Source organism: Astyanax mexicanus, chromosome 2 (assembly GCF_023375975.1).
Source record: "Astyanax mexicanus isolate ESR-SI-001 chromosome 2, AstMex3_surface, whole genome shotgun sequence".
Lineage (NCBI taxonomy): Eukaryota > Metazoa > Chordata > Actinopteri > Characiformes > Acestrorhamphidae > Astyanax > Astyanax mexicanus.
The window spans coordinates 43,724,580-43,745,351 of NC_064409.1; positions in this window are offsets into that span (position 1 = coordinate 43,724,580).

The following is a 20,772-nucleotide window of genomic DNA, read 5'->3' on the forward strand; positions in this document are numbered from 1 at the left end:
ATACTCAGAATTGGATGCTAAGTCGTTTGAAGTTCTTAGTCTTAAAGTAGCAGGCCCGTCTCCTGCTTCCAAAACGCAGCATTCGTTTCTGCTTATAACACTGTATCGTCCTCCTGGACCATACTCAAATTTTATTAGTGAATTTGCTGATTTTCTAGCAGCAGTAATTCTTCTTTCTGATAAGATCATAATTGTTGGAGACTTTAATATCCACTTTGAAAAGGACCAGGATCCACTAACAATTGCATTTAAATCAGTTTTAGATGCTCTAGGCTTTAAACAAAATGTAATTGGCCCCACTCACCGATGTAGTCATACATTAGACTTAGTTTTGACACTGGGTATTGAGGCTGAGAATATAGTTACTCTTTCTCAACATGACTCAATATCCGATCATTATCTAATTATGTTTGAAATAGTTTTTAATCAAAATATCCTCCTCCCGCCCCGCTATATCAGCAAGCGTAAAATAACAACCGCAATTGCTAATGAATTTGTAAATAAACTCCCCGACTTAACCATCTCCCTTCCGTCCTATGAACATGATCTCGAGCACAAAACAGAAAATCTACAAACTGTGCTCCGCTCTAACCATGGCCGCGTAGCGCCGACAAAAATAAAACAAATCAGGGATAAAAAGCTATCACCCCCAAAATGTACTTATAGATATCGATGAATGCTGCTCCAGCTCTGAGACACACCTAGAGTGTTTCAGCCCGGTAACAGAAAAAGATTTACTTAGTGTAATTAACTCATCAAAATCAACATCATGTATATTAGATCCAGTACCCACACAATTATTGAAACAGGCACTGCCAAAGGTGGGAAAATCATTACTAGAAATAGTAAATTCATCCCTTAGCATGGGCTACGTACCCAATTCTCTTAAATTGGCGGTCATTAATCCCATTATCAAAAAGCCAAATCTGGACCCCCGCGAGCTTGCTAATTATAGACCAATTTCTAATCTTTCCTTTATAGCCAAAATCCTAGAAAAAATTGTGTTTAACCAGCTGCGCTTGTATCTACAAAGTAATAGTATGCATGAGGTTTTTCAATCTGGATTTAGACAAAACCATAGTACTGAAACAGCTCTACTTAGAGTAACTAATGATTTACTTTCAGCTCTTGATAGGGGCAGTAATGCCATCCTTGTACTGCTAGATCTAAGTGCTGCCTTTGACACCATAGATCACGCTATTCTACTTGATAGGTTAGAAAATCTTATAGAAATTAAAGGATCAGCCCTCACCTGGTTCAGATCTTATCTGAGAGATCGATTCCAGTGTGTTTACTTAAATAACGAATGCTCTTATCAGTCTAGAGTAAAATATGCTGTCCCTCAAGGATCAATACTGGGTCCATTACTCTTTACTCTTTATATGCTACCACTGGGTAAAATTATCCGTAGGCATGGTATTAACTTTCACTGCTATGCTGATGACACGCAACTTTACATATCTGCTAAACCCAACGAGGAGCTCTGTATAAATCAAATAACAGACTGTATTAAAGACATAAAAAATTGGATGACACACAACTTTCTCTTACTTAATTCTGATAAAACTGAGGTCCTTCTATTAGGTCCTAATATTGATAAAAACATAAATGTTAATACTGTAGACATAGACGGTCACTTAATTATACCTGGTAAAACTGTGAGAAACCTTGGGGTCATCTTGGACCCAATTCTTTCGTTTGATGCTCACATAAGTAGCATAGTCAAAATTGCATTCTTCCACTTAAGAAATATAGCTAAAATCTGCAGTATACTCTCTCTGGAAGATGCTGAGAAGCTGGTACATGCATTTATAACCTCCAGGCTGGACTACTGCAACGCGTTGTTGGATGGAAGTTCACATAAATTACTCCATAAACTCCAGCTAGTTCAGAATGCAGCCGCAAGAGTGCTTACCAGAGCTAGAAAGTTTGATCATATTACATATATTCTTTCATCCCTACACTGGCTACCTGTTAGATTTCGTATAGATTATAAAATACTTCTCCTGACGTACAAATCCCTTAATGGTCTGGCCCCGCAATATCTACAGGAACTCCTTACTCCTTACAATCCGCCGCGTTCACTCCGCTCCACTCTCTCTCTCTATCTTTCTCACATGTGCTGAGACGCCTGGCCGGCCGGTCTTCCTGGATGTGTCCGTCTGTGGTTCCAGCTTTCAGGAATCAGCCCTGTCCTTCTACTCATCAGAATTATTACACAACCCTTCTAACTCCTGCTTTTTTTTCTCTTCCTTTCCTTTCTGTTTTCTCTATCTATCTCTTTTACATGCATGGAGATGCCCTGTTCCTGATGTTCCCAGCCTGGCTCTCCACTGCCCGCTGTGTTGTTCTCCGGCTCTGCAACCCTGCACTGATTACCATTAGGCAAGGCAAGGCAAGGCAAGTTTATTTATATAGCACCTTTCATACACAACGGTCATTCAAAGTGCTTTACAAATTAGAAAATACACAGAGAACTCAAATTTAAAAAACATGTAAAAGAATAACAGTAAAAATGGAAATAAAAACTAAAATAAGATTAAAGCATGATTGATTCAAACATGATTAAAACAAAGAGAAGTAAAATTAAAAACATGTAAAAGAACAAAAAGGAATTAAAAATCATAAAAAAAAAAAAGAATAAAGCATGAATAAAACATGATATAAAAGTGCCGTTACAGAATAAAAGTGGGCGGAGCTGCAGTGTTTTAATCTGAGCTAAAGGCCTGATCAAACATGTAGGTTTTCAGTCTGGATTTAAACATGTTTAGTGTTGGAGCTCTTCTAATGCTCTCTGTTAACTGGTTCCATTTAAGAGCAGCGTAGTAGCTAAATGATGCCTCTCCGTGTTTAGTTTTTACTTTAGGCAGCTCTAACTGAGCAGTTCCTGATGATCTGAGAGTTCTGCTCGGCTCATACTGCTGGAACACATCAGATAAATATGCTGGTCCTGCACCATTAACACATTTATACACCAGTAACAGTACCTTAAAGTCTATTCTGTAACAGACTGGTATCCAGTGTAGGGATTTAAGGATGGGGGTGATGTGCTCCCTTCTTTTACTTCTAGTCAAAACTCTGGCTGCTGCATTCTGAATCAGCTGAAGCTGTTTGATGGTCTTTTTTGGGAGTCCAGTTAGGAGTCCATTACAGTAATCAATCCTACTAGAAATAAAGGTGTGGATGAGTTTCTCCAGGTCTGATTTAGACAGAAAAGCTCTGATCTTATTTATGTTCTTGAGGTGATAAAATGCTGATTTGGTGACGGCTTTGACATGACTGTTAAAAGTGAGATCAGAGTCCATTTGTACACCAAGATTACGCACTAGTTCTTTAGATTTCAGGCTTTTTGAATCCAGATAGGCAGCTAGTCTGTGCCTCTCATTACTATTCCCAAATAAAATAATCTCTGTTTTATCTTTGTTTAATTGCAGAAAGTTCTGTCCCATCCATTTATTTATCTGCTCAAGGCATTTACACAGTGAGTCAATTGGACCGAAACTGTTTGGGCAGAGGGCCATGTAGATCTGAGTGTCATCTGCATAGCTGTGGTAAGATATCCCATAGTCACGCATGATTTCACCCAGAGGAATCATATATACATTAAATAAGAGTGGCCCAAGAATTGAACCCTGGGGTACACCACAGGTCACTGGCACAGTCTCAGAAACATTATTTTCCATTTCCACAAAGTATTTCCTTCCTTGAAGGTATGAACTGAACCATTTTAGGACAGTTCCAGAAAGTCCAACGCAGTTCTCTAGTCTATCTATGAGAATGTTGTGGTCAATGGTGTCAAAGGCAGCACTGAGATCAAGCAGTAGTAGAATAGACATTTTTCCTGAGTCTGTGTTTAAGCGAATGTCATTGATAACCTTAATAAGCGCAGTCTCAGTACTATGATTGGGCCGGAAACCTGACTGAAATTGGTCTAGACAGTTATTTGTGGACAGGAAGTGCATAACTTGCTTGAAGACAATGTTTTCAATTATTTTTCCAATGAATGGTAGATTAGAGATTGGTCTGTAATTGTTTAATAAGTTTGTATCTAAATTTTTCTTTTTTAAGAGAGGCTTCACAACGGCAGTTTTTAATGCATTTGGAAAAACACCTGACATGAGTGAGGTATTTACTATTTGAAGAATGTCTGCTGATATTGAGTAAAAAACATTCTTTAAAAACTTGGTTGGTAATGTATCAAGACTGCAAGTGGATGATTTGAGGTGACTCACTGTATCAATTAAAACTTCTTCATTAATAGTGCTAAACTGGGACATGCTGACTATGATGATTTTGCATGGTTTTGGAGAGCACATGGGCTCGTTGGAGGATATAGATGTACTGATGGCTTCTCTGATATTGTGGATTTTAGTATTAAAGAATTTAGCAAACTCATTACATCTCTCAGTTGAAACTAGCTCAGGGGTCATGTATGTAGGTGAGTTAGTTAGTCTGTCAACCACAGTGAAAAGAACTTTGCTATTGTTAATATTATTGTTAATAATGCTGGAGAAGTAGGTTTGTCTACATGTGCACATTATTTTATTGTAATCACGCAGTCTATCTTTAAAAATTTCTTTGTGAATGTGAAGCTTGGTTTTACGCCATCTGCGCTCAGCCTTTCTGCATTCTCTCTTTTGGAGCTGAACTGCAGCATCATTTCTCCATGGTGCTTTCTGCTTGCATGGCATGGTTTTAACTCTAACTGGTGCAATCTCATCTAAAACTCTAGCAGTTTTTGAGTTAAAACTATCCAGCAGAGTATCTACAGAGTCTGATGGTTTGCATGGTGCAGAGCACACTTTGCTCACAAAAAGTTCAGCTGTCATGTCATTTATCTGCCTTTTCTTGTACCTAATCTGTCTGGTTTCACTGTGTATTGAAGTCCACATTTCAAAGAAGACACAGTAGTGATCTGACAGTGCAACATCCTTAATAGAGGCTGATATGTTGAGACCCTTCGAAATAACCAAATCCAGGGTGTGACCATGACAGTGTGTGCTTCCAGTCACATGCTGAGAGAGTTCAAAAGAGTCAAATACATCATAGAGTTCTCTGGCATAATTATCATTGGGATTATCAATATGAATGTTAAAATCACCAGCAATAATAAAATGATCAAATTCAGTAGAAATAAAAGACAGCATATCTGTAAAATCATCAATAAAATCAGCATTGTACCTTGGAGGCCTATAGACAATTATTAGTAATATTCTTGGTGTCCCTTTTAAAACTGCGCCTAAATATTCAAAAGATGTGAAGTCACCAAGTGATAACTGCTTGCATTGGAAAGTATCATCAAACAGCATAGCTACACCTCCACCTTTCTTGCCGGTACGTGAGACATTTAAAAAGTTAATGTTTGGTGGAGCCGACTCAATTAATACACTTTCAGCACTACAATAATTTAACCATGTCTCTGTTAAAAACAGAAAATCAAGCCCATAATTTGTAATAAAATCATTAATTAGATAAGACTTGTTTGTAAGAGATCTAATATTTAGTAGAGCTAACTTAATAACCTGTGCGTTTTGTTCCAAAGCCTGTGGGTTACAATTTACATACTGCAGGTTGGATATATTCACATTATGTGACCTATACTCCCTGTTCTTTCTGCTTCTGATAAGAACTGGAATGGGGGAGATAACTGGCACACAGGGTCCGTACTTGTTTTGAAAACATGTACTGCTGACTTCACCACTGTAGCAGCACAGACCCAAAAGATATCAGTTTGCTGGATTACTTGTAGCGGCCTCTTCCCTTATGGTGGAGGGAGGTGGGAGGGGCTCCTGCTGGTGAAGAAGTCGAGAGCGGAGCTGTCTGTCCGGTGGTTTAGGAGCTTGGTATTAGCACACTCAGTATCTGTTTCTGTATTAGCCATAGCTCTATAATTTGTGCCCATCACATTCTTATATTCATAAATTAGTACCTGTTATATTAGCCATAGTTCACATTAATTCTCTGTACTGTTTTGTTCTGTTATTTGTTTGTTGTTTGTTTGTACTGAGCGGGTCAACCCGAGTAGGATGGGTTCCTCGGACTGAGTCTTGGTTCCTTCCAAGGTTTCTTCCTCTTAAAGGGAGTTTTTCCTTGCCACTGTGTCACCATAAAGTTGGCATCTCTGTGGTGCTGCTCATAAGAGGCGTGGACCTGTTTTTCCTGTAAAGCGGCTTTGTGACAACCTTTGTTGTAAAAAGCGCTATATAAATAAAATTGAATTGAATTGAATTGAATTAATGAAAAGTCATTAAGTTATACAAACTGTGAAGAAATACATATGGAATTATGCAGTAAACAAAAAAGTTTTAAACAAACTAGAATATGTTTATATTTTACAATCCATATTTGAGTAATGTTCTATTACTATAACTATATTGGACTCTGTACTTTTTTTTTTACCCCAGCAGTTTCAAACTTTATATCTGGTTTATTTATGCAGCCCTAAAAATCAATAAACATCCAAAACAATACTAATTTGGAAGTAGGGATTTATTGGAGTAACAACCATATAATATCCACCTGATTTCTTTTACTCTTTTTTTTTTTTTAGATGTGTGTGAAAGCAGTGGCACTGTGTTATCTCTCTAAATAAAACTGCTAATATGTCACTAGGTGCTGTAAACTATGTCACGTAAATCATTTGCATGAAAAATGTGTTAAAGTTTCCAGATTAATCGCTGTGCAATTAACACACTAGCATTAGCATTCTTTTTTTTTTAGGTCCAGCAGTTTCTGATAGACAACCTCCATACATACAGTTATTCCACATCCCTTTAGCCAGAGCAAGCATAGACAGCGAATATAAAACACACAGGCCTAAACTGTGGTCTGAAATCAATACTGCTGCTTGGTTATATTTTGTTAAGAAAAAGGGAAAAAAAAGAAAAGAAACCATGTTGCTGTATCTTACATTCAATTTCTTCTCTATTTTAGTCCTCTATTGATCCATTCCCTTCAGTCATATTTCAAAACTGGGTCTCCCACCAACACACACCCAGTGACATTGCCTTCACACTCAGACTCATAAAATATATCTGTCCATTTATCTGAGGCTTTCATATAGTTTTGTTAAAGTTCAACAAGGGTTAAAAAAAACTGAAAAATATGATCATACTGTGTGTATTACAAATATAATTACTATAACTACATGATAGCAGTGTCCATTAAGCAAGAATTCTGCACTGGCTCCCCATTACTTTATTTAAAACATTAATCACTATGAGTATTTTCTTTTAAACAGTAAGATAACTTCAACAACTTAATGCAACTTACATTGATGTTCCAAAAGTCATGAGATAGCAGTAAGAAAATTTATTATGAAGCGTAACCCCTTGGGGTGATGTTTGCGCATGCATGGTATTACCCAAACTTGTTAAAACGTTGTGAAGTGTTATCTTGTAAGTGAGCCTGAACACTGGCCAGTATGCTCGAAGCAAGGTGACAAAGTTTGTGTGAGGCCTGATAGTGGGTACCAGATGGATCGGATATTCCATTTCCGATGATGTGCAGTATTTTGGACCATTCTTCTTTACAAAACATCTCCAGTTCAGTTAGGTTTGATGGTTTCTGATCATGAACAGCCCGCTTTAAATCACACCACAGATTTTCAGTAATATTCAGGTCTGGAGACTGAGATGATCATTCCAGAATGTTGTACTTGTTCCTCTGCATGAATGCTTTAGTAGATTTTGAGCAGTGTTTAGGGTCGTTGTCTTGTTGAAGTATCCAGCCCCGGCACTTGAACTTCAACTTTCTCACTGATTCTTGTACGTTGATCTTAAGAATTGGCTGATATTGACTGGAATCCATGCAACCCTCAACTTTAACAAGATTCCAGTACCTGCACTGATCACACAGCCCCACAGCATGATGGAACCACCACCTAAGTGTTTGTCTTGGAATGCTGTGTTTTTTTCTTCTTCCTACATGCCACCCACCAAATAACTCAATTTTAGTTTAATCAGTCCACAAAACCTTTTTCCAAAATGAAGCTGACTTGTCCAAATGTGCTTTAGCATACCTCAATCGACTCTGTTTTTGGCGTGTGCTCAGAAAAAAGGCTTATTCTGAATTAATTAGTCTTCCAAACAGCCTTTCCTTTTGCAAAGAGCGCTGAATATTTAAACGATGCACAGTGACTCCATCTGCAGTAAGATGATGATGTAGGTCTTTGGAGCTGCTCTGTGGGTGGTTGACTATGACTGTTCTCACCATCCTTCTCCTCTGCTTATCTGAGATTTTTCTTGGTCTGCCACTTCAGGTCTTAACTAGAACTGGGCCTGTGGTCTTCCATTTCCTCTCGATGTTCCTCACAGTGGAAACTGACAGCTAAAATCTCTTAGATAGATTTCTGTATTCTTCATCTAAACCATGATATTGAACCTTTGTTTTTTGAGGCTCTGTTCATCTGCTATATGAAACATTTATCTGAAATTGCTGATCCAAACAACCAATGATTTACAAAGGAAAATCATGAAAATGATCAGAGTGTGCCCAAACGTTTTCATGCCATTGTAGCTCCACCACTGGCTTCTATATACAGCAGGGTCTATGCCAAAGACTTTCACTTTAAATCAACATCTTTTACCACAAGATATTGTTTCCCATCAATCTGAAAAGATTTAATCTAAAATTAAAAGGTTTTTTTGTATGCTTCCCTTTTATATCTTCTGCTAGAACTGTACATCAAAACTCAAAACTCTTTAATTACTAGAAATGTTAAATACACTTACTCTAGGCATTATTTTTCCTTCTCAAAAACTTTTGATTTAACTAATTATCTCATAAACAAGTCTTTCATGAGTGATTAATTTGGGGAGGGGGCACTTAAACATGCAGAACTGGGAAGACTCATAGATCAAAGCTGAAAATAAATGGATCTCGAAATAATCTCTCTCAAGATCACAGAACCGAAATCCACCACAATTCAGAGCTCCACTATGTTAAAGGTTAGAGTTACCTTTCCCAAAGGAAGGTCTTTGATGAAGAGAGGAATCTCATACTCACTGTGTGTAGTGTCAGCACCTAGAATAACGAAGCATGAAGTCAAAGAGAACAATGAAACTGCAGGCATTTGCAAATTTAAGCAGACATTTATCATTCACTCTAAAGTGTTCCGCAGAAACGGTCTTCGACTCATTTCAGGCCCATCGGCCATTCCGAACGCGCAACTTTCATTCTCTTGTTTAATGCCAATGACATAAAACATATCAATTAGGGTAATTGAAGTTTTAGTTCAAATGAAAATGATCTTGAGCCACATCGCTTCTTAATAGTACATTTCTGATGAGATTACTTTTCATAAGCCTGTCATATTATTCCCATTCATCAGAGTTTCTTTGATCAAGACAGGACAAGTGCCTATGACCTGCATTAGTATTAACTTATATCTAGAGTAATTCTGCAGTAGCCTCCAGAGAGCTGACCTATTATTCTCATACACTCTGTTCTCTCTCTCTCTCTCTCTCTCTCTGAACAACAAAATGAGTGAAAGCTTCTCATCTCCTCATGCTGTGAAAGGGAAACTGAGCACAAAGCACTAAATGACTCTTTCTAACCATCATGAATTCAATTAAACTAAATTTGATGTAGATCCCAACACACTTGCTGCCACCACTAACAACTAATACACACTTGTTAATATACAATTTCCATTTGAGCTTTTACTAGATATGAAATCATTTGTTTTCCAGAGCTCATTGTCCAAGTCAATTTGATTTGCTTTGATTTGAAACATCTGTTACTGGCATGGCATTCCCACCACCATGCTTGAGTGTAGGCATGACTCTTGACTTTGTACTCCTTACCTGATTGCCGCCACACATACTTGAGATGATCTAAACCAAACAAATTAATCTTGGTCTCATTAGACCACAGGACATGGTTCCAGTAATCCATGTCCTTTGTTTTCATGTCTTCAGCAAATTGTTTGCGGGATTTCTTGTGTACAGACTTCAGGAGAAGAGGCCTCCTTCTGGGGTGACAGTCATGCAGACCAATTTGATGTAGTGTGCGGCATATGGTCTGAGCACTGACACGGTGACCTCCCTGACCTCTTCAATCGGTGCAACAATGCTGACAGCACTCCTGTGCCACTCCTGTTCGGCCCATGTTGCCCCATGAAAAGATATACTTAAATATCTGCAGAAATGTGAGGAATGTACTTATTTTTGTAATACACTGTAGCAAGATGTCACAAATAGTGTGCTACATTTTCCCCATAATCCTATGCTTAAGCTTCAAACAAGTATCAGACAAGCTACAATATTATATTAGCTCTTAAAGAAGTGGTTAATCAGTGTGTATGCATGTCTATATGTCCAGCAGTAAGAACGAAACTAAGGAAATGGTATATTTTAACCAACACAAAGAGGTGCTTACAGCTTGTTACATCATCATTTGTTTGAAAAATCCTTTTTCGTCATTCTTTTTTTTAATTCTACCACAGTGTCTGGATAGTCCATGTGAACACACTTATTCTGCAGGTCAGTGTAGCATTACTTACCTTCCATGGGACATGACAAAAGTCATGTGACATTATATTAGATCCTTTTGCTTTGTATGAGCTGGATACGTGTGTTGAGTATAAGGCAGTGAGGAAACATTTGACCTAAGTATGCTGACAGATGATTACTGTGTAATTGATCACTGTTTGTCCGGAAACAAAAACTAACTTAATGAATTGGTACATCCTACCAGACACACCAGGAGCACTTATAGCCACACTGAAGGCACTTATTTAAAAAAAAATCTATTTCTATTTTCTATCACTTTTTTTTATTGCTTTAGCAATATTCTAACTTTTTCACCTTGAAATAATATATTTTTTGATAGTTTTTTTTGGTTTGCTTGTTTTTTGTTTGGCCTTTCTATTCAGGTATTTTATTTAAGCACAATTTTAATTGTACTGCTAAATCTTGTTGGATGAAAAAAAACAGCTACAGTGACCTGTGGTAGTAAAAATCAATAAGCTCAGTGGGCTCAGGTTCCAGGCTTCTGTCTCTGGATCACAGAAAGTTTGCATTCCCTCATCAGACTTTCCAACTGGATAAAGAGACTGATTTGCATAACTTGAAAACACTGAGAGTGATAAAGGTGATTCTCTGAAGGTTCCATTCAATTCTCCAACCTTATTTTAAAGATTTTCAATTATTAATACAACACAAAAGAATAATGAAATGTGTTTTGTAGTAGACAGCAAATAAACTGTAGTTGCATGTCACTACTGACCATAATTACAATTCCAATAAACATTTGACAAATAAAAATTGTTATTAATGTTATTGCTATTAATTGCTGCTAAAGTAACTGCACGTTTGTCTATTTAAACTTTTTTCCCTCAAAAGATAAATAAATAATTAATAAAATCGTGATTTCAACAGTTTTACCCCTTTTTTTGACCCTCCCACACAATTCGGTTTATCCCCGATAAAAACAAAAAATAGATCCGTTCTTGTGACATCTTCGTTACGGTGATGACACCACAAATGTATCTTGCAAGTCTCACTTCTTAACCTTAAATCTATATATCTTTATTGTCAGACTGAGACTGTCAGGTTTAACATTTCAACTTTGTTAAATTAATACATTATTGTAAACAGTTGTTTGTGTTCATATTTTTATAATAACGAGATATAAGGTAAAAGGATAATTTTCAGCATAGTTGGAAAATTGTTTTACAGTAAAATTGGGAGTATTTTCTAATAAAAATTGACAAGGACATCATAAACGAGAGATCTCTCATTATTCGGGTTCTTCAATTTATTTTAATATTTTTGAAATCATAATCATACAGGGAATAATTTGTCTGTGACAGAGTGGAACTCAAAACAGCTTTCAGTGAAAAAAAAAAAAAGCCTAATAATGATTGGGATTTCATACCTGAGCAAGGAAAATAATAATATATTCTCAGGTTCTTTATTAATGAACTTCAGTTGAAATTATCAGATTTTTTTTTTATATATATATAAAAATTATGAACGGATAGGCACCTATCTCAGAGACTTGCTTATAAACAATGAGCAACATAACAGAACACCTGTATTTAATGATCTTATTTTTGTTAAGGTTATTAATTTTTTAAATCATGGAAAGGAACAGAATTAACCTACCCCACAAGGATTTGCAGATTTGCAGAACCAATTCAACTGAAGCTACTCGCTGACTTAGCGATTTCACAAACCTGGTAAATTGTTCTGTTTGCTAAGATTGCAGTAAGAGTTATCGTTGCATTTGACTGATTTGTTGATGTTCTGATTGGAGAAAGGTTTCCAACCAGGTCAGCTCGATCAATCCCCATTACCTGCAGCACCTGTTGTTTAGAGCAGCATTCTGAAACACTTCACAGAGTAACAGATGACAGACGCAGGTTTGACAAGACGTGCAGGCAGCACACAGGAAATATAATGAGCAAAGCAAATAGAAGCAAACTGCAACAAAAAACAAAGCATAGAGGAACCACAGAATAAACTGAAGGCTAGCTAGCAAAAAATAATATATATATATCAAGAAACCTTATTTGCTTATTCTGTTGTTGTTTTTTTAAAAATCCATGTATAAAACATACAAATGTAGGGCCAACAAGTCCATAAATATGTATGTAAAAATAAATAAGTATAGAGAAAAATATTTAGAGTATAAATACAAAGATTTTTTTGATTTTACTAAATTGAAAACCTCTGGAATATAATCAAGAGGAAGCCATCAAAGCCATTAAACCAAGTTGAAGTGCTTGAATTTTTGCACGAGGAATGGCGTAAAGTTATCCAAAAGCAGTGTGTAAGACTGGTGGAGAACATGCCAAGATGCATGAAAACTGTGCTTAAAAACCATGGTTATTCCACCAAATATTGATTTCTGAACTCTGACAACTTTATAAATATGAACTTGTTTTCTTTGCTTTGTTTGAGGTCTGAAAGCTCTGCATCTTTTTAGCCATTTTTTTAATTTCTGTAAATAAATGCTGTAAATTAAAATATTTTTATCCGGAATGTATATCTCTTTATTTCTACCAAATTTTAAGCATCTTTTTGATTCTCAGCTTAACCCAGGTGTACACACATGGACAAGCGTGCTTTATTAAGCTATATGTATTAATTATTTTAAAATTATATTATTATATTTATGATTAAAGATATTTATTGTTGTGTGCAGTAAACAGACAGATACACTATACAGTAAACATTTTACTCTGCTAATCCTCCACTGACACAAAACTATTAAAATAGTAGAAAGCAACGTACTATACAACATAAATTATAGACTATAAACATTCATTAAACTATACAAATATTAAGCTAAATATTTAACTTAAGTATAGACTAAGAACTATGGAAAAATAGAACATAGATAAATAGGAAGAACACAAATGCCTCTCTGGGCTGGAAGGAGAAGGGAGGATACCACGGCTAATTACAGCACAGTCAGCACTACACTGCCATCTACTGGCAGCAGCAGGGATCCACAAGCGTACTGAGCTTAGAAAGGCTTTGGATTGGAGCGCATTGAAAAGAGTTTTTCATGGAAGATGTGAATAAATAAAAATAAATAATTAAATTAGCTTAATAACACAAATATGACCACACTTTATGGATGTCAGTTTTATGGTCGCTAACAAAAACTATGCCAAAAAATATATATTAATTGATGACAGATTTTTCATGGCGAAAACAAGACCAGAACTAAATAAAATGCTTGTAATACTTGTAAACAAAATGTATTACACTTTAATGAATAAAAACTAATCGACAATGTCAAAGACTGACAAATGAATTAATTATTTGTAATAAATTCCCCCGAGACCCTCCCACAGACGCCAAAATATGTGGAATAAAAATCATAGGAACTTAAACAGCGAATCTTATGAGGTATATGACTCACCACCAAGACATTTAGAAACAGGTAAGCTTGTTCCGATTTCTGGAGGCTGGTTATACACGTAACGTAGCCCCGTTAGCTAGGCTAGTTAGTAGGGGTGTCACGATCTCGATATTTTATCGAAATCGAATCGAAATGAGGTCACGATCTCGAGTATCGAAGTCAAAAAGAGGATCGACGATCCCTCCCGCGCGCGCTACGCAAATGGCGCGGCACCAACACAGCGCATCCTATTCATTTAAATAGAGATAGCCACTGCATGAGCGCAGTCGGCGGGAGTGTGATCACTGTTTTTATCTGTCCAACGGGGGAGGGGGGGCGGGGGTTGGGCGCGCAGGTTTTGTATCTGTATCTAACGGAGGGGTGGGTGCGCGCAGGTGAGAGCGTGTGAACTCGCTGAAATGCGTGTGTCAGTGTGACTTGAGAACACTGACTATAGATCACAGTGAGGTGGATTAAAAATCTTAAACTTATAATTGACTACACCTGTTGCTTTCCATTGAATTAAAAAAACATCTTTCTCTCAGATAAAGTAAACACAAGCGTGTTTCTGACTAAAATAAAAGCTTTTCAGGAGAGATATAAGTTATGTGTAAATATTTATAAGACAATACCCACATCACTTATCTAACCAGCCTGTACTGATTTCTGCCCCCCAATAATGCTTTCAATAACCTCTTGTAACCCCTGGGAGCCAGGGGTTACACTCTAATAGCCTTTAATAGTCTTCAGTAGCCTTTAAAAGACTTACCTGGCGGCCGTGGTGTGTCCACTAAACTCCGTAGTTATAAACATCCTGAGGTTAGCAGCGCGCTAACTGACCTGTTTATAATGTAATCCCAGCAGTGACTCCGTGTCGGCTGTTCTAACGTGCTGCTGTTAGCTGAAAGATGAACTGTAGTGAGCTGTATTATCCGGTTAGTGGGGTTAAAACCTTTATTTGTTTACAGAAACAGTAAAAACGGACTGGCTGAGCTCTGTAGCCCGTGGCTGGGCTGTACTGAAGTAGTGACTGAGTGAAGAGAGCGGGGCTTGTGCTGCTGCTGCTAGTGGTTGGATGAAGAACTGCAGCTTCATGTAATGAGCAGTTTCACCAGCCATCCACACACAGCTCTGATAAACTGCTTGTTTTAATAGTGCACACTGTTGCTACCAAAAAAAGTCACTAGATGGCATTACCATATATATCTTAATAAATAATAATAATAATATTTATAATATTTATAATAATAATAATAATAATAATAATAAATATATTATTTAAATTTTATGAGGCATAAAATAATAACAAGAAAAAAAAACAAGAAAATCGAGAATCGAATCGAATCGTGACCCTCAAATCGAAAATGAAATCGAATCGAGGATTTAGAGAATCGTGACACCCCTACTAGTTAGCTAGCTAGCGTGGTTGCCTCTATTATCAACCATTACAATCAAATCAATGGAAATCTAAGCTTATTGTAAGTAAACGGAAGAGCTTTACTCAACCAAATAAACAGTTTTCAAGAGAGAAATGTGACTTTAAAAGATTTTTTTTAAGAATTATAATGCTTTTATTTTAATAATAATAACTCTTAACCTGATATAGTGGCTGATAATGTGTGTAATAGAGTGTATTTCAGACATCCCAAGTTGCAAAAGTTGATTTCAGGGAGGTTACCCCCCGGCAAAAAAAAACAAAACAAAAATACACTTGCACACACACCAAAGGATAACGAAACTTTGCTTTTATATTAATTAATTTTACTTTTATTTTAATAAAATTTAGAGTATTCAGAGGTGAAATTAGTTTTATCTTTTTTCTTTTTGGAAGGCTCTGCCTCTGCTTTCCTTTTTTTTTGGAAAAAAAATCTTTATTTGACAAAAATTGATAGTTACAATTTCACAAAAAATTGCACAACATCAAAAACATTTCATATCATATTACAATAATTATTAATATTGCCTCCGCCATGATCTGCTTTCTCTCACTCACCTGAACAAATCCCGTCCGGGAGGGGGGAAAAACACTGCCCGCCCACACTAAAAACTGATTGGCTGTCTCACAGACTCTTTGCAGAGAACAGGCCAATCAGAACCCTCTCTGTTTTCTCTCTCTCCTTCCCACACGTGATTAGAGAAAAAAAAGTCTGTCGCCTGTGTGCGCGTTTGGGGCATTTCTGAATTCCGGGAGATTATATGTGACTCGCGGGCATCAGGGAGCCACTAGCGAAATGCGGGAGACTCCTGCAGCTTCAGGGAGACTTGGTTTGTCTGGTATTTTCAAATCGCTGGGCTTACTCTGACCTTCTTTGTCTGCGCCACCTATTGGAGACATGGTGTTCCTGCACTGTGCCTATGGGATCCAGCGGCTCAGAGTGGTCTACAATGACATTGCATTTGTCCTGTGTGGGCATCCATACTCTGAATACATCAGAAAAACATGATGACATCCTTGTTCACTTCGATTTAGGCACCCTAAACAGTGTACAACATTAAAATCAAGGGAAAAAAGCCATCAAGCTAAGGAAATGCGATGCACACTCCACACAGTTTTTTTTAATGCACAGATTTAAAAACATCAATTTAATGAACATATAATTTAGGCATAATGAGTAAATGTTTTAAGTAAACATTACTCTATGAATAGGCAACTAATAACCTACAATTATTTAAGTAAATTCAAAGTATCCTTACATTGCAATAGAACATCTTTTCTTAACAGAATAGACAGTTATTTTACCACAAGTTGTGATAAACCAGTGATTTTGGAAGAAACAATGAATAAGCAAGTGTTATAAATACTTTTGCCTCCACTTTAGTGAGATATTTGTTAATTTGATACAGTGATAAGATAATGAACTACTTCATGATGCAAAGGAAGCCCAAATCCTATGATATGATTATATTCTAAATCAATTACATTTTAATTAACAGAGCTACAGGATTAACAAGTCCATTAGGTAAGCTACGAGTAGGATTTTGGAGAGTATAAGAGAAAAATGTTCTGCTGCACAGTATGTATTTTGCTATTCTGAACTTTAGCTGACTCCAAGACTTCTAGATGCTTGATAAATAATGTTTCACAGTATAGTTCGACCTCAGGGATCTGAGGAAAAAAGTGAGAGACAGAAACGGACATTGGTACAGACAGAAAGACCAACTGACAAGCAGACAGAGGATGGCAGTGTAGCTACATAGAGCGTGGAAGAGAGTGAAACACAACAAATCCAAATATATAAAAAAGTTTGTGAATTACAGACATAAGCTATGTGTAAAAAGTACAGCATTATATATTTGTATACAGTTTATGTTCACTTATGACACAAGAAATATCCTTTGTCTTGGGGTAAGATATGTGCCATATACATTTAAACAAATATCATTGTAGGGCAGATGTACAGATAGTGATGGAAGGGAAAGAAATGTCAGGATGCCATTAGACTAATCAGTATCAATATAATGTGCATTTTGTATCCACAGCATTTAACACATTACTGCACAGCTTGATTTAGGGCATGTCTAGGGCATTGTTTTTCAGGGTTGCAGCTACCTGGCCGTATCCAACATTTCTCAGCAGAGGAAACTGACCTGACTTCGTTTGCACTTATTCATTCTGTTATTGTTAATGTAACAGTTTGCATAGCTGCTAATAGGAATGCACTATGGGTTTGTGCACTGCTGTGTGTGTAGCAAGCAAAGGTGGAAAGTAACAAATTACATTTACTTATGTTACTGTAATTGAGTAGATTTTATGAATAATTTGTCATTTTAAAAGTAGTTTTTAAAATATGTAATTTTACTTTTACTCAAGTAGATTTTGACACAAATAATAAAAAAAATAAAATGGTGGGGAAAAAACTCTCTGAATTAAAAAAGAAATTGGCGCGGATGTCCTAGCGCACGGATGCTTGCACGTGGAATAACGAGGCAATGGCATCCTCATACAATGCAAAATGTGCCTGTAAATGAATACTACAAACAAACGCAAATATCCCAAGGTAAATAACCGATAGAACAAAATGAACAGAAAAAATAAATATGAAATTGGAAAATAACCAACTAATCTAAGCTCAAAATGCTAAAAGAAATAAAATCTAATGAATTACAAATAATACAATGAAAATATTGAACTGCAGCAGTACAAAATCTAAAAACTAAAATTACAAAAAAAAAAAAAAAAAAATATCCACAAGTAAATAAACTGCATCTGGGTGCCTAAACCAAACAAAGAAAAACAACAACTTAACAGCCACTAAAGTGGTACTAATGTCAAAGCAGCAGCTTAACAGACAGAATATGCAGCAAAGACAAAACACCTATAGAACAGAAGGAGCAGCGGCAGCGTGACGGTTCTAGTGAAATAATTCAAATGTAAATACACAACAGAGTGCCGTGTACCACATGAAATCGGTCCTTGAAAGATAGTCCCACATTTCACAGTTTCCTCAGTATTCAAAAGCCAAAAAAAGAAAGTGCGAGTCCTTTTGGGCACGAGTCCGTGTCAAGTCTGAAGTCGCTAGGCAAATACCTTAGCTAATCATCATGGATTACATAAATCCCTTTTAGACATTAAACAACACTGAACTAAACTGGAGACATATCAAACTGCCTAGATTAGCTAACAAGTTAGTTAGCTGAGCTGCACTACATTACAAGCTTAACCTGCGTCCACAAACTGAGTTTACCTTTCTGAAAGTCTTGGTGGTGGGAGAAATGCCTCATAGTGTTCGCTGTGTTTATGTTCCGCTGATTTTATGACACATAGTTTGCGCGAGTTTTGTCCTCCATTGCAGTGCAGCTAAACTTTTCCCAACAGTGTTTATTACTCAGGGGAACCGGTGTTCTGTCGAGTTATGCTACCCATTGATATGTGCTTTTTTACAGCACTGCGCATGCGCCGACCAACATTCTTTTTTGGTATGATTTCATGTTTTTAATGATAATTCTTTCAGTTTTTATTGGGAACATTAAACAATCTGCTTAAATGTTAAAAAAAACATGCAAATATCAGTTAAAGGATAACAATGGCAAGTAAAAAAAAAAAATCCTATGGCGTTTTTTTTATGAAAATGTTTTATGGGGTGGTCTGAACAAATACTGCCTGAAACATATTATTTATGTTCAATAATAGTTCATTTGAAACAATTTAATTTATGATTTGTTGTACTTTTTTACATCAAATAATTTTAAGTAACTATGTTACTTTTACTCAAAGTACATTGTAAATTGAGTACTTTTTACTTTTACTCGAGTAGATTTTTGGATGGGTACTTTTACTTTAGTAGAATTTTAATTAAAATTTTTCAGTACTTTTTCCATCTCTGGCTTTTACTCACCCTCTGTCCAACATTCACAAGCACAAGCAGGATAAAGAACAGGGGGTATAGGTGGACGATGAAGATGAGATTCCATTCTGGGCCAGTGTGACACCAGTTCCCTTGGGATGAAATTGAGTGCCTAATTGAAAGAGCGCACACGCAAGGTGAGAATCTTGACTTGGTGTTGAGACTAAAGACTAGGGACTTGCTGTGGGGGAGGGACAAAAGGAGTAGAGGGGAGGGGCCTAATAATAAATCATTTTGTCAAATAAAAGGGTGAATAGTAGGACAGAGGACAGAGAAAGACAGAGAGAGGTTACCATCGGGTGTTTAGTGTTCAGTGTGAACAATAGCACGGACACCCCACACGTGGCTGTTAATTCAGGAAAAATCTCACATAGATCCTTCACTCTCACAAGGGCTAATGTGACGACTGCATGCTGATGAAGAAAAATAAATAAATACAAATAAAAACTTTTGGTTTTGTTCCCATTTTTCATGAGCTGAACTCATGATCAAAGTTTACTATGTACACAAAAGGCCTTTTTCTCTCAAGGTTTGTTCACAATTGGGTCTGAATCTATGTTATTGAACACTTCTCCTTTGCTGAGACAAACCATCCACCACTCACAGGTGTGGCATATCAAGATTGCTGATTAGACAGTGATGTTTACACATGTACCTTGGGCTGGCCTTGTACCTTGGGAGCATGCTCAGGGTTATATTTAGTTTAAAGTTAAGGTGAGTGCTAGCTTTAGGTTAAAAATTAATGTTTCATATACTTTATTATATGTCATTACATTTAAGTTACCATATTTTTTTGCATTATAAGGCAAAGCAGATTATAAGGCGCACTATAAATTAACTTCTATTTTCTGTTCTATTTTTATACATAAGCCTCACTGGATCATAAGGCACATTTTATGCAACTCTAGTAAGGAACAGGGGTCTCGCCATGTTTTGATTCTAAATTCAGCAGGTCTGGCCACTGGTGGTGAGACCTGAGAAAGCTAAGCTAAGTTAAGTAAACAAAACAGTAATTCTTAAATAAATAAAAAAAACATTTCCAATGGGTCAGACAAGTCAAACGAGTGCTGCATGTTAATCAATACAGATTTCTCTCCTGAAAACTGTTTATTTGGGTGAGAAAAGCGCTTCTGTTCATTTACAGTAAGCTTAGATTTCCAGATTTCCACTAAAGTTGAAACTTCGGAAAAAGACAGTCCCCATAAAGTGACACTTTACATTAATGTACATGATCAATTTATACACTATCTTTTGGCATGCAATATAAATGGCAATAAAATGCACAGTGTCTCATGCATTTAGGGGATGGATGTAAATTTGATCAATATCCTCATTCATGCATTCAAAAATGTCAGAAGAACATCTGTAAATGTTAATGTATTCATGTGGTACCTGTGCTCTCTGTTGACAGAAGATGAGAGGATAAAAACTCTTTTGGGTATATAAAATGTTGCACATCTTACTACTATTAGAAAGTACAGGGAATAACAAACTGTTGTGTAATGTAAAATTTCTCTCTAGTTCACTAGGACTATTTGTTCACTCTTCATTACCAATTACATTGAAGTTT